Here is a 12,989-nt window from a genome sequence, read left to right on the forward strand (position 1 = left end):
TGCAGGAGCTGTGCAGCACAGTCTCACCGCTGCTGTCCCAAAGGCAGACGCGGTGCTGAGTGCAGGAGCTGTGCAGTGCAGTCTCACCGCTGCTGTCCCAAAGGCAGACGCGGTGCTGAGTGCAGGAGCTGTGCAGCGCAGTCTCACCGCTGCTGTCCCAAAGGCAGACGCGGTGCTCAGGGCACTGTCAAACAGGCAGAGGTGAGCAGCGGGCGATGGAGAGGGCTCAGCCGGGGAGCCTGGGACATGGCGGGGCTGCTCGGGGGCATTGGGACGGGCCCTTTCTTGCAGCCGCTGGGCAGGAGGCTCATTGAGCTGTGCCTGAGGGTCTCTGTCTTCCTAGGTCGGACACAGAAGAACAACACCTGGGAGAAGCAGCTACTGGCCCAATGGACCCTAAGCTGCTGGACCTCACCCTCGGTGTCAAGATCCCCGTGACACCCGGCTCCAAGCCTGTGTTCAGCAGGGGAAAGCTGGGGGAAAAGGTAAAGGCAGAAGAAAGGGGTAGGAGGGCTCTCCTCTTTTATGGGGTCCCCGTGATCCAGACAAGTCCTCGTGGCCGCCTGCTCTACAGCGGGAGCTGCAGCCCTTCAGTCGGCCGGGGCTGGGGACTCGAGGGAAGCTCCTGGCTCCCCGTGCCCAGAGAAAGGAGAACGTGCCCAGAGCAGCGGCATTCTGTAGCATTTCAGCCCAGCTCCTTGCAGGTGCAGCACTGGGTGCAGCCCTCTGGCCCCGCAGTAAACAGCCCCCTGTGCTCCCACAGCACCAGCAGATCGGCACCAGGCAGAGCGCCTGGGCTCAGGCTTTCTTCTCCGCTGCAGAGTGTCTCAAGCAGAGAGATCTTTCCTGTGGTGGGAAGTAAGCCAGGAATTAGTCTGGGCCTCGCAGGTTTGGAAATGCCGGCCTGTGTGCGTGAGGAGCTGGGAGGTGCGTTCGTCCCTGCGGCTCCTTCCTGCCCCGCTCACGCTCTGGAACATCTCTCACAGCTTCACCGGCCCTCGGGCTCGTTTGACCTTGGGGATCCCCTGGGCCACCGCATGAGCAACGAGTACAACAGCCTGCATGACCCGCATCTGCAGGCCTACCACCAACGCAAGGACAACATGCAGTGGCTGAAGAGGCAGGGTTTAGTCACCAGCGATGGCAACGTAGGTTTGGATGCGATGGGGCTGATCAAAACGGTTCCCTCCCGGGGGGGTTCCCGAGCGCAGAGGAGGGTGTGCAGAGGAGCAGCTCCCCTCCCGCCGGGCCCGGCTGTTTCGGGAAGGCAGTCTGCGCAGCCGGCTTCACAGCGCTTGGGGGATTTCTGCCCCCGGCTCTCCACAGGTGGTTTGCTCGCTGAAGGAGTTCAACCAGTACAGGCAGTACCGGACCATGCTCAAGCTGGAGGCCGAGAAAGCGTTCATCCGAGAGCAGGTCAGCAAAGCGGGGAGTTCACAGACACGCAGCGTCCCGAGGGAAGCCCTTCCCTTCTGCCCTCGTCGCGGGGCTGGAGCAGAGCCCTGTCCTGGGCCCGCGGGACGCCTCAGCACGCAGGGCCGGGAGTGCTTGTCCAGCCCGCAGCCAGACACAACCTGCTGTCACCTTGCAGGAGAAGCTTCGGGAACACCTGCCCAAGTTAGAGCCTGCTCCCAAACTGCGGGGGAAGATCAACACTTCCTCTCTGGGACCGTGGCTGCTGCTGCCTCAGAAACCATCGTGCCCACCTCCACCCAAAGGAGAAAACAACTCCATGAAATGGGGGCGACGCTTGAGAGCAGCTTGTGATGAGAGCGAAAGCCCCTCCCAGCCTGAGCTGGGACACGAAGGTGCAGCCGGTGCGCTCAGAGCTGCAGAGCCTCCGGAGATCTCTTCTCTGCACCATCGGCAGCAAATTGGACTGGCGGCCAAGCAGCTCACAGCGACCGTGCTGGAGAGCTTGGGGAAGCACTTTGCATCCGGCACATCTGAGCCAGGGCCTGTTGCTGGAGGAACCACCGAACCGGGCAAAACCGAGGGAGAGAAATCAGGGCAAGCTGAAACTGCAGCTTCCGACAGAGCAACTTCAGGGGCTTCGCTTGACCGTCTGGCCACAGAAGTTGTCAACGTTGTTTGCAGCACCTTGGAAGCCATTGGAGCCTCTCAGTCTGGAGGAGGCTGTAGCTGCACATGTTCTGGACTGCTGGAGCTTCTCAGGGGAGGTGTCTCCAGCAGGCGGCCGCAGCCACCCCAGGCGCCTTTCTCAAGTCCAGGCGTGGAGGAAGGACGAGGATTCCCTGGTGCACCTGAAGAGCGGAGCCTGGAAGCCGGCAAGGGAGCAAATTCGCCCGGACCTGGAGACAAAAAGGAGAGCCGTCCCGCTGAGGACACCCGCCCCTCCACGGGCCCACAGCTCTGCAGACAGCCCGTCCCTCCGGCAGCTCCGAAGGCCCCTGCCCAGAGAGCAGCACGACGCAGAGCAGCGCGCGGCCAGCCGGTGGGAGGCGAGCCCCAGCAGCCGCGTCAGCGCCGAGGCCGTTAGCTGGGAGGCTTGCGGGCCATGTCCTGGGCAGGGCTGCGGCAAGAGACGCGTCCAGCCCTGGGCAGCTCCGCCAAGTACAGCCCTGTGCTGGCAATAAAGAGTTTGTTGCCAAGTGCTGCCTTGTGGCTGCCTTCCTTCAAGCCAGGCCAGACTGTGTCTGGCATTTGCCTGCAGTCGTCCATCCCCTTCCCTCCTACAGTCTCTGTCATGCTAAGACCCTATTTTACAGGGAATCTCATGTAGGGAGGTGAGAAGCAACCAGCATTTTCATCACACTTGTGCTCCAGCCCCTCACCAGCTCTGTTCCCTCCTCTGAACTCACTCCAGCACCTCAAGGACTCTTGTTGTGAGGGGCCCAAAACTGTCCCCAGGATTCAAGGTTTGGCCTCCGCAGTGCCCAGCACAGTGGCACAATCACTTCTCTGGACCTGCTGGCCACACTATTCTGATACAAGCCAGGATGCTGGTGGCCTTTTTGGCCACCTGGGCACACGCTGGCTCATGTTCAGCTGCTGTCACCAACACCCCCAGGTCCTTTTCCAGCTGCTCTTCCCCAGCCTGCAGCGTTCATGGGGTTGTTGTGACCCAAGTGCAGACGCAGTACTGAGTGCAGGAGCTGTGCAGCGCAGTCTCACCGCTGCTGTCCCACAGGCAGACGCGGTGCTGAGTGCAGGAGCTGTGCAGCGCAGTCTCACCGCTGCTGTCCCAAAGGCAGACGCGGTGCTGAGTGCAGGAGCTGTGCAGCGCAGTCTCACCGCTGCTGTCCCAAAGGCAGACGCGGTGCTGAGTGCAGGAGCTGTGCAGCGCAGTCTCACCGCTGCTGTCCCAAAGGCAGACGCGGTGCTGAGTGCAGGAGCTGTGCAGCGCAGTCTCACTGCTGCTGTCCCACAGGCAGACGCGGTGCTCAGGGCACTGTCAAACAGGCAGAGGTGAGCAGCGGGTGATGGAGAGGGCTCAGCCGGGGAGCCTGGGACATGGCGGGGCTGCTCGGGGGCATTGGGACGGGCCCTCATTAAAGTGTATAACTCACATGCTTGGGCTGACCAGGTTTTATCAAGGGGTCCCAACTCTCTAACTTGAAAACTAACGCCATCTATGATAGCGTATCCTGATTTTCGTTGTCTATTTACTATTCGAGAGGAACCGTCTACGTACAATTTTTCCCCTTCATTTAATTCTTCTTCTACTAAATCCTCTTTAATCTTTGTCTGTGTTTCAATTAATTTTATGCAGTTGTGTAACAGCTCCTCTGCAGGTTCTCCATAAAGAAACTGAGCAGGATTCTGCAAGCTGGTGGTTTCTAACTCAAGTTTAGGTGAATGCAGTAAAATACCTTCATATTTTAACAGCCTGCTGTCAGTTAGCCACTTGTCTGCCTTCTGTTGCAATATACTTCTTATGTTATGGGGGGTATATACTTTCAATTCCCCTCCAAAGGTTACCTTCTGGGCTTCTTCTACTAATAAAGCCGTAGCTATGATAGCTTGCAGACAAGTAGGCCATCCCCTGCTTACAGGATCTAGTAATTTAGAATAATATCCTACTGGCTTCTTTTGTCCTGCCCATACTTTCATCTCTAACTCTTTCCATGTCTTCTCCGGCAATTAATAGATCGTCCACATATTGGATTAAAACTACCCCCTCGTGGGTTTCAAAGGACTCCAGTAAATGCTCCAGTGCTTGCCCAAACAAGTTGGGGGATTCTCTAAACCCTTGGGGCAAAACAGTCCACCTTAACTGTTGTTTTCTATGTGTATCAGGGTTTTCCCACTCAAAGGCAAAATAATCCCTACACTCTTCTTTTAAAGGGCAAGCCCAAAAGGCATCCTTTAAATCTATTACAGTGTACCATTTGTGTTCTGGGGATAATTGATTTAGCAAAACATAGGGATTTGCTACTACTGGGAATTGGGTAACCGTTCTTTTGTTTACTTCTCTTAAATCTTGTACCAGCCGATATGACCCATCTGGTTTCTTTACTGGTAAGATGGGTGTATTATGTGGTGACATACACGGCTCAAGTAAACCCTGTTCCAAAAGTCTATTTATAACCAGCTGTAAACCTTTTATCCCCTCATAGGAGATAGGGTATTGTTTTATTCCAATCATTTTTTCAGGATCCCGGATGGAAACTTTAAAGGGTTCTATATCTAATTTTCCCACTGATTCTGGAGTATACCAGACCTCAGGATTTATCTGTTTTTCATCCTGAACTGTAAGGGTGTACAATTTTACTTGTACGCGTTGTTCCTTTGTTTCTAAACCTATCCCTAACTGAATCATCAAATCCCTTCCCAATAGATTATAGTCAGCTTCAGGTACTAAGAAGAACGTCCCTATTTCATATTTATTAGGTGCTTCTATTTCTACATTTTTAGTTAGAGACACCTTAAAAGGTTCCCCTTTCGCCCCGATTACATTTATACTATCTGGGGATTCTTTACAGCCCCAAGGTATCTTTTGAACCATAGATCTTTCTGCACCCGAGTCCACTAGGAACTCGAATTCTTTATCTTGTAAGGGGACCCAGTTTTAGTTTTATCAAGGGCTCAAGATTTTGTTGGGTCCCCAGCAAGTAGAGCCCCTGACCCCCCTAATCTTCTTTAAACACCTTTTCATCATGCTGACGTTTCTTACAATGCCTCTGTAAATGTCCCTTCTTTTTACAGTAGAAGCACTCTATTTCTTTTGGAAAGGCCTGTTCTCTTCTCTCCAGTGTACCCTGTCCTCTGTTCCCTTGGGAAACCCTAGGTCTTTGATCCCTGGTTCCTTTTTGTCCTTCTCTTACAGCAGCAACTAATATTCTAGCTTGTCTTTTCTGAGTCTTCTCTTCTCTCTGTACATATACTTTTTGTGCTTCCCTCAATAATTCATCTAGACCCCTTTCTTGCCAATCTTCGATCTTATCTAATTTCTTTCTAATATCTGTCCAAGATTTTGCGACGAACTGTGTTTTAAGGAGTGCTTGTCCCACCGGAGATTCGGGGTCTCACCCTGAATATAGTTGTAAGCTCTTTCTTAATCTCTCCAGCCACTCAGTAGGTCTCTCATCCTTTTTCTGATGTTCATTAAAGGCTTTATTTATATTTTGCCCCCTAGGAACGGATTCCCTAATACCCTGAACTATCACATCTCGTAAATCGGACATATGATTTCTGTGTTCTTGATTGTGATTGTCCCAATTAGGCCGCTGGAGCAGCCATTTTGTGTCCGCGCCCGGACCATGCTGATGTCTCTGGTCCCAATTCCTCATTCCTGCTCTCCTAATCATATCCTTTTCCTCTATAGTAAATAAAATTCTTAAAATTGCTTGCATTTCATCCCAAGTATATAGGTTTGGGCCCAGGAATTGATCAAATCTCTCAGAAACCGCTAAAGGATCCTCTAGCAGGTTCCCCATTTCCCTTTTAAATTCTCTTACACCTCCTGAGTTCAGGGGGACTGATACAAACCCTGCCCCTGGCTCTGGCCCTCCCATAGCAATTTCCCTTAGGGGATATAACATTCTCTGGTCTTTCTCTAGTTTGACTCCTGGTCACTCTCTTATTTTCACTTGCTAATGGAGTGGATGGGGGGGCTCAAGGCGAGGGTAAATTGATTTGGGAACCGAAGGGGTAGGAGGATCAGAATTTGAAGGGGGAATAGGGGCAGATGCAGCCGGAGGTGAGATATAGGGCGGGGGTGATAACTGTGAATTGTCTGTCTCCCAGCCCTTTTTCTTCTGTTCTTTCTTTTTCTCTTTTAATGTAAATAGATGAATTCTGGTGTCTGATCTAATCCATAAACTAGCATATTCACTTTCTTCCAAGCTAAATGGTTCTTTACTATTCACATAGATATTTAAAGCTTGGCAAATCCAATCCTCAAATGATCCAAATACTGGCCAATATAAACGGTCCCTCCTGATCTGTTTTCTGCCCTAAACCTCGATACAATAGTGTACCATCTTTTCTCTTGATTTCCCTTTTCTAGATGGGTAATCGTCCCAGAATTTTATGATACTTAAGGGACTATCTGGTGGAATCTCAGGTAATTTAACACTTGTGTCCCTTACGAGGTCGGAAGATTTACTCTTCTTTTGCCCCATTCTCCTAGGGTTCTGGGTCCTTACCCTAATTTAACTCGTCCCTGGTTGTTCTTATAAGGGTGTTTTGTAAGGGGGTTTGGATCTATTACCCACCCACAAAGCCTATAGGAATCGCTTCGGTCCTTCACCGGCCAAGTCCCTCGCGGGAGATTGGAACCGCGGTTAGCAGACCTCCGCGCTCGCTTCGGAACCACGTTCCATCTCAGTCACGCTCTCACTCTCACACAAACAACCAACTCCCACCCAACCGAGTAGGATCGCCTATGGGGACTCCTGCCCCATCTTCCGAAAGTGCCTTTTCCCACTTCGGGTCCCTTCCCCGACCGGATGGATTCACTTACTTTGTTTGGCTCTTTGCACACAAAAATTACAGGTTCTCGATTCCTGACCAAACGGATTCACTTACACTCCTGCTGAGTCTTCGCCCGGGTCTCCATGCACAGAGATTATGGGGAACTGCAGTTTTATTCTTTTGCTCACTTATCTTTGTTTCAGATATCCAGGGTCTATGACACAGGACCCCAGCCCCAGGACCATCCGTAGATGGGGGCGCCCTTCCTGGAGACAGGATCCCGCAGCACAGAGGACTGGATCCAAGTCACGGCACCAAATTGTTACAGTCAAATATGACTCAGGAAATTTAGAATAACTTTCATTAAAGATAAATGAGCAAAACAGCGCTGCGCGGCCGGGGAGTCACTGCTCCACCCAAGGCACGTGAATTGTTACAGAAAAAAAGTGTTTTTATACCGTCTGTAAGTACAGTATGGATTCCTGTAGAGCGGCCTCTGGGTACCCAGCACGGCGCTCCGTGTGCCCTGGGTGCCGGGCTCTGCGTTTCCCTGCCCCGGGAGCTCCTTTTCTCCTCTTTTCCCCTCAAGACCGGCTGGCGTGGCCTCCCGGCCTGTCCTGTGCAGGTGAAAGCTGGGGGAGGCACCACTGGTGGTTTGGGTCTGGGGGCCAAGTCAGGGCAATTCCCTGAGTGGAGGCTGCTTTGCCCGTGACAGGGAAACGGTCTAAAAAGGGTCTAGAAATGGTCTCCCAAAGGCCGTGCAGCAGCAGCAGCAGCTCCAGCCTGGCCGCGGCACGGCCAGCGCTGGGAACAGCAGGCCCAGGAGGGAGCGGGGCAGCAGGTCAGCACCAGTGGGGGCCCCTGCTCAGAGCAGGTCACCAGAGCGGGTGGCCCACACGCGTGTCCAGACGGGCTCCAGGCGGCCCCGGGCGGCAGCGTGGAAATGCGATGATAGAGCAACGCGGTGCCTCCTGCAGCCTGCGGTGCGTTTTTGCCAAGGCCCTTGGGCCGGCCTAATCCCGAGCTGACTGTGTGCAGTGCGTGACCATTTGCTGCATTGGAATCACCGGGCTTGAACTTGTCACTCTGAAGGTTCATTGCTGGTGTGGCAAGGTCTGCAGTTCTTCACGGTGGCATCAGATGTCTGCTTTGGTGGTGGGGTTTGTCTTCTCAGCAACGTAGGTTTGGACATCGTCAGGCTGATAAAAATGGTTCTATCTGAGCAGGGATCTCCGAGCGCAGAGGAGGGTGTGCGGAGGAGCAGCTCCCCTCCCGCCGGGCCCGGACCGTTTCGGGACAGACAATCCGCTGTGGACTTTCAGATTCCTCCTGTCCCAAAGACATTTGCTTGGGCTGGCAGACACAGCCAGGTGGCACAAGAAAAAGGATCATTTCCTTTCCCCAGGACCTCGGGGGGGGGGGGGGGGGGGGGAGGGGTGGGCTTTGTGTGCAATGGGGACCCCTCAAGTCCCTCCTAAGAGCCATAAGGGCTTCACAGATCTGAAAAACCTCATTTTCAGCCCCACCTCACCAGCAGCTTAGGGGGCTGTGTGGCACATGTGGGCCGGACACCTGGGTCCCCTGCAGCACTGGGGGGCAGGGAGCTGCGAAGTAGCAGGGCAGATATCTGGGTGCTCAGCACTGATGTGGGGCAGGATGTGGGGCGCTAGATGCCTGGGTCCCTGCCCCTCATGGGGGGCTCTCATGGAGGCACCCCAGAATAACTCCAAACAGATAGTAAGTTTAAACCAGCTTTAATTTGCAACCAAAACCAAGTGACAGAAACCAATGCAAGAGGGGTGGCAGGTGGGCAACCCCAAATCAATCCGCACTCCCAGCCTGGGCTGGGGCAGGAAGGTGCCAGCCAAGGGCTGTCGATGTCTCCTGCGATGCCCGGCTGTGCTGTGCCTGGCAGGGGGCACCGAGGGACACACGCTGCTTTGAAGGCGCTGAGGGCCAGGGGCTGCAGCGCCCGCTGCTCCCGCAACACCCGGCCTGATTCTGAGCAGGGCCCGCAGCACTTGTGTCCTGGCCACGGGCGACCAGAGACCCGTGTGGGCCCGGGGCTACGGACAGAGCGGGGTTTCCAATCTGGATGGGCAGGGACTTGCTGGGGCAGGGTCTTGTGAGGAGGAAGAGGAAAGGAGGTGAAGGAACACATTCACTGCTCATGTCAGTCCCTGCAGCTGCCAGCGGAGCAGCGCCCAGAGCAGACGGCCTGCGCTGCTGCGGGCTGTGCTGGCAGGAGAGCAGGAGCTCAGAGGTGGCAGAGACCATGCTCGGGAAGTGCTGGAGCAGGGGAAGGCACTGGGTCAGTCTGTCCACATTGGAGGGAGGCTCCCCTGCTTTAGCTGTCTTTGGAATGATTTGGTTTGATGCGGGTTTTCAGACCAGACTGAGGGGCTGTGGGCAATGCCGAGGCCCTGAGCAGATGAACTTGCCTGTGGTGATGCTTGGGTACATTAACTCAAGCACGGGCACACATAGACAGGCTGGAAGAGACTCCCCACAGCTGTGCGTGCAGCACGTAGAGCAGTCCCTTTAATAGAACGGTCAAAATCTGCCTCACATCTCACTGAGTTTCTTTTCCCACTGCACCTCATCGAAAGATCATTCATGACTATGTATGATTCTTTTCCTTCTCATTTCCAGCATTTATTTGTTCTCGTCAGTTAGTACTCTCTTATTCCTGGTCCAGAGTGCTCTCTATTCCAAAGGTCCAGGGTATTTCCAGCTCCCTCTCAGCCATCTCTTTTCTATCATGAAGGCTTCCACATATACTGTTCCTGTTAGGGAAGCTATTTAACATCTTGTTCACCCTTTCTGACCCTCACTGTATACTCTCCTATCTATACCTCTACTCCCTGTCCTTGCACAACCAAACAATATGCAAGATGTGGGTGAACCATGTGTTGCTGCAGTGATTAAATACTGAGGTTTTGTTCTGTGTTCCCTTTTCCTGTATCATCATCAATACAGAACTGCTCTTTGAAAAGAATGACATTATCAACCAAGGCCTGGGCACCGATCTGAACCTACTCAAGAGCCACAAACTCTTTATTGGCAGCACAGGGCTGTACTTGGCGGAGCTGCCCAGGGCTGTACGCGTCTCTTGCCGCAGCCCTGCCCAGGACATGGCCCGCAAGCCTCCCAGCTAACGGCCTCGGCGCTGACGCGGCTGCTGGGGCTCGCCTCCCACCGGCTGGCCGCAGTCTGGAGAACTGCGGGCCCGTGCAGGGGAGCGCATCCTCAGCGGGACAGCTCTCCTCTCCATCTCGCCAGGCGGGCTCCAGGCTCTGCTCTTCAGCTGCCCCGGGGAATGCTTGGCCTTCATCTATGCTCATCCTTCGGCAGGACTCCTGCGATGGCTGCGGCTCTTCTTGTAGAGCTCTTCCCTGAGAAGCTCCAGGGTTCCAGAATACTGGCAGAGGTCGCCTCGTTCACACTGACAAGTCACAAAGGCTTCCAAGGTGCAGCAAACGCAGTCGATGACTTCTCTGGCCAGAAGGTCAAGGGAAGCCCGTGAAGGTGCTTTGTCAGAAGCTGCTGTTTCAGCTTCCCCAGATGGAAAGTGCTTCCCCAAGCTCTCCAGCACGGTCGCTGTGAGCTCTTCGGCCACTTGTTCGATTTGCTGCCGACAGCGTAGAAGCGAGTCCTGCGGAGGCTCTGCAGCTGTGAGCGCACCGGCTGCACCTTCGTGTCCCAGCTCAGGCTGGGAGGGGCTTTGGCCCTTGCCCAAAGCTGCATCGACTCTTAAGCGTCGCCCCCATTTCATGGAGTTGTTTTCTCCTTTGGGTGGAGGTGGGCACGATGGTTTCTGAGGCAGCAGCAGCCACGGTCCCAGAGAGGAAGTGTTGATCTTCCCCCGCAGTTTGGGAGCAGGCTCTAACTTGGGCAGGTGTTCCCGAAGCTTCTCCTGCAAGGTGACAGCAGGTTGTGTCTGGCTGCGGGCTGGACAAGCGCTCCCGGCCCTGCGTGCTGAGGCGTCCCGCGGGCCCAGGACAGGGCTCTGCTCCAGCCCCGCGACGAGGGCAGAAGGGAAGGGCTTCCCTCGGGACGCTGCGTGTCTGTGAACTCCCCGCTTTGCTGACCTGCTCTCGGATGAACGCTTTCTCGGCCTCCAGCTTGAGCATGGTCCGGTACTGCCTGTACTGGTTGAACTCCTTCAGCGAGCAAACCACCTGTGGAGAGCCGGGGGCAGAAATCCCCCAAGCGCTGTGAAGCCGGCTGCGCAGACTGCCTTCCCGAAACAGCCGGGCCCGGCGGGAGGGGAGCTGCTCCTCTGCACACCCTCCTCTGCGCTCGGGAACCCCCCCGGGAGGGAACCGTTTTGATCAGCCCCATCGCATCCAAACCTACGTTGCCATCGCTGGTGACTAAACCCTGCCTCTTCAGCCACTGCATGTTGTCCTTGCGTTGGTGGTAGGCCTGCAGATGCGGGTCATGCAGGCTGTTGTACTCGTTGCTCATGCGGTGGCCCAGGGGATCCCCAAGGTCAAACGAGCCCGAGGGCCGGTGAAGCTGTGAGAGATGTTCCAGAGCGTGAGCGGGGCAGGAAGGAGCCGCAGGGACGAACGCACCTCCCAGCTCCTCACGCACACAGGCCGGCATTTCCAAACCTGCGAGGCCCAGACTAATTCCTGGCTTACTTCCCACCACAGGAAAGATCTCTCTGCTTGAGACACTCTGCAGCGGAGAAGAAAGCCTGAGCCCAGGCGCTCTGCCTGGTGCCGATCTGCTGGTGCTGTGGGAGCACAGGGGGCTGTTTACTGCGGGGCCAGAGGGCTGCACCCAGTGCTGCACCTGCAAGGAGCTGGGCTGAAATGCTACGGAATGCCGCTGCTCTGGGCACGTTCTCCTTTCTCTGGGCACGGGGAGCCAGGAGCTTCCCTCGAGTCCCCAGCCCCGGCCGACTGAAGGGCTGCAGCTCCCGCTGTAGAGCAGGCGGCCACGAGGACTTGTCTGGATCACGGGGACCCCATAAAAGAGGAGAGCCCTCCTACCCCTTTCTTCTGCCTTTACCTTTTCCCCCAGCTTTCCCCTGCTGAGCACAGGCTTGGAGCCGGGTGTCACGGGGATCTTGACACCGAGGGTGAGGTCCAGCAGCTTAGGGTCCATTGGGCCAGTAGCTGCTTCTCCCAGGTGTTGTTCTTCTGTGTCCGAGCTAGGAAGACAGAGACCCTCAGGCACAGCTCAATGAGCCTCCTGCCCAGCGGCTGCAAGAAAGGGCCCGTCCCAATGCCCCCGAGCAGCCCCGCCATGTCCCAGGCTCCCCGGCTGAGCCCTCTCCATCGCCCGCTGCTCACCTCTGCCTGTTTGACAGTGCCCTGAGCACCGCGTCTGCCTTTGGGACAGCAGCGGTGAGACTGCGCTGCACAGCTCCTGCACTCAGCACCGCGTCTGCCTTTGGGACAGCAGCGGTGAGACTGCGCTGCACAGCTCCTGCACTCAGCACCATGCCCTTTCCTCTGGCAGTTCCCTCGGATTGCAAAGTGCACAGCCCAGGCGTGATGTTCCTCTGCTTCCAAAGACACCCCTTGAATGTGCACCAGCAGCTGCTCTTCTGCTTTGCAAGTGGGAACCCTGAGTTGTGTGGTTGCATGGACCTGCAGCCAAGGCACAGCACAGGGCACAGGGGACACGTTCACTGGAATCGTGGTCTTAAGGGCTTTTATAGCGTGTTCCTCAAAGTAAGCAACTATCATTTCTGCAGTTATGCAAAAGGGTCTTTGATGAAGACACGCTGCTTCACTTCAAGATAAAGGACAGGCTGTTGTCATCATTGCCAGGTGCCAGGTGGGAGCTGCCCACAGGCTTCTCCAGTGCCATTTGCTAGTGAAGCCTGTTGTGGGGCAGGGCTGTGTGCAGCCCGACGTGGCCCTGTGCCCTGTGGGGCAGCGCTTGCATGGTCCCCAGCCCCTCCATGCCCACCAGTCTCCAGTCAGGACCAGTGCTGGTGCCGGGGATGGAGATGTTCAGAGTGCTTCAGGAGTAGTCGCGCTGTGGCTTGGGAGAGGGAACCCTGCATGGACAGGGAAAAATGCGACAGCAATCTTAACTTTTTTATGCATAAATAAAGGTAATGTGACAATGGTAAGATGCACGAACCC

This window comes from Nesoenas mayeri (assembly GCF_963082525.1).
Source record: "Nesoenas mayeri genome assembly, chromosome: 16".
In the NCBI taxonomy this organism is placed as follows: domain Eukaryota; kingdom Metazoa; phylum Chordata; class Aves; order Columbiformes; family Columbidae; genus Nesoenas; species Nesoenas mayeri.